At 51.5% G+C, this 2,314-nt stretch overlaps 1 protein-coding gene across 2 annotated transcripts in view; it reads right to left on the minus strand.

Moving 5' to 3' along the window:
- KCTD6 (potassium channel tetramerization domain containing 6) overlaps positions 1–2,220 on the minus strand; it is an 11,016-nt gene extending 8,796 nt beyond the window's left edge. The window contains exon 1 of one of the 2 annotated variants that reach the window (XM_019504865.1): positions 2,163–2,220. The gene's annotated coding sequence lies outside the window, so the exon portion shown is untranslated. Of the gene's footprint in view, positions 1–797; positions 951–2,162 lie in introns of those variants that run through there. The other variant, XM_019504866.1, reaches the window with a different exon arrangement.
- Between the last annotated feature and the right edge of the window lie 94 nt (positions 2,221–2,314).

Here is a 2,314-nt window from a genome sequence, read left to right on the forward strand (position 1 = left end):
CATGCGTTACCCAGCAAGTAAAGTCACAGCGCTTAAGCCGAGAGGTAAAAATCTGCACCAGTCAGTGACTACAGAAGTAGTGTTCGATTTCTGACGCAAAGTCTGCTCTCTGTAGCAGGCACAGGCCCATGTCCCCACTCGAGAAGAACATGGTGAGAGCAAAGTGCTTTCTGCTCAAAGTAGGTCTGGACTGCAATGGCAGAGCACGAGAGCTCTCACCAGAGGTCAGCTGCACATGGAGAGCAGAGGCCTATACAAAGCAGGCATTACATCTCACCAGCCACAGGAGAATCCTGTGTCCAACCTTACACCTTTTCCCAAGCACTACAAGACAAATAAGTTAAACACAATATAGGCAGCATGGATGACTCATGCTGGACAAAACAAAGGTGAGGCTTGCCTCAGCACAGCACAAATGACTGCTGACCAAGGGACAGATACAAACTCAAAACATCAGCTCTACTGCGCAGGCTAACGCCCATCATGCCAGTGGTAGAAGAACTAGCCCTCAAGACAATGAGCCTGCACAGCTGTTCTGTGCTTTCCAGCTAAACAGCAATTAACTCCCACTGCTAGTATTAGCCTGGAGGTTGAGATCCTAGGCTTCTCCTTTAGGTAACACTGCATACAGGGACAGTTCTGTTCAAGCGTAAGGTGTAAGATGACACCTCGTATCACACAGCTGCACTTCACTTCAGGAAAATGACAAGGAGCGCCTCTGACAAAGTCCCCACAATAAGGAGAGAAGGAGGAACCACACCTGGGAAAACAGTGCAACATCGAAGTTATCCACTTACACGCCATATAATCAATGATGTTTCAATAAATGCTCAATGGCACCAACGCTAAAAAGGGAAGAAAAATAAGAAGGTATGTGCCCATCTACTTAAAAGATCTTCTCTGACAAACATCTCCTCTGTTACGTAAGAGAGGACATCTTCAAAGTCCCTGGTACCTCCATCATGCCAAGGCTACCTTTTGGGTGATCACAAAGAAAAAGGAACAGATAACGTCTTCCTGTCTACACCCTGTGAAAAGCTACCGTTTGATTACAATGCTACTGCTGTAACACCAGAATGAATAATTTATAGGAGCAATTAGCTCAGACAAGCCCATGTTTTGATAAATAAATAAATAAATAAAGCAAGCATCTAGAAGTTTCATTGATTTTGTGTACGATTTAACAAAAATAATGCTCAGCATGCAAAAAAATCAGCTGGGCAAAGCTCGCGTTACAATGAGGAGCACCTCTGAAGTGTGCAAGGATAACATTTGAATTGCTCCACGCTGCAAGTTAAAATGCTACCCACTTCATAAACAATTACGCTTCCCTCATCAGCACAAGCCTAGGCGTTCCAAGTTCCTAGGCTCCTCTCTCAGGCAATCTGCATGCAGCAATTACTCTGTTCGGGCACCCATCAAGCATAATGAAGACCTGGGTGCCAGAACTGCAGTGGCAACGGTAGCCCGTCAAAATGCTGCTGCCGCTCAACCCACGCCCTGAGGCTTTTCGTGGGCAGGATTCTGCAATGAAACCAATTTGAGAGTCTCTATCCAACTAACCGGGTAGATAGAGGTGACCTCTTTTATTCGACCAATGAGGCCTTTGCACAAAAAAAATATTTCGGGCACAAACACCCTTCATCGGGCATTGGAGAGCTAAGGAGCACAAACATCCTTTCGGGGCAAAATCCTACAGGCCAGCGCAAGCCTGGGGCTCAGCACAAGCCCCACCGAACGCCCGCAGGGGCCGGGCAGCTGCCCCAGAGGCGGTTCTTCCTGCATGTCCAAACGCACCGACCTCATAATGCAGAGGTCACGGAGACCCTCCACGTGGACGCGACTTGGCGGCTTCCTCAGGAAACGGGAGCACTGTTTTGGACGCACCACGCGGGCAGGGCCAGCGCCGTGCTCGCGTCCCCTCCACACAGCGAGAGGAAATCGAGGCCTACGTGTCTGGCCATCAGCAGCTGTGATAGCAAGCGACCGACTGTGCGCTCGCCCATGATCCCAGCGTGAGACACCGCAAGAGCCCACTCAGGCACAAGAACGTTTCCTGAACCAGGAGCCCAGCCAGACCCTTGGTCCACGCCGCGACTGCCGCCACGGAAGGACGGAGTGCAACGGTCAGTGGAGGCAGAAGGGCAACGCTGCGGTACTACCTCTTCATTCCGCCACGGTGGGCGGCGGGAATGGGCTCGTGGAGGCTGCAGAAGAGAAGACTGAGGGAGGTGATGGCGGCCTGTGGGGGGGCGGACGCTGAGCGGGGCAGGGAGGCCGAGGCCGAGGCCGAGGCGCGCCGGGCGGGGGCGGG

Source organism: Gavialis gangeticus, unplaced genomic scaffold (assembly GCF_001723915.1).
Source record: "Gavialis gangeticus isolate Ggan-Ray unplaced genomic scaffold, GavGan_comp1, whole genome shotgun sequence".
In the NCBI taxonomy this organism is placed as follows: Eukaryota; Metazoa; Chordata; order Crocodylia; family Gavialidae; genus Gavialis; species Gavialis gangeticus.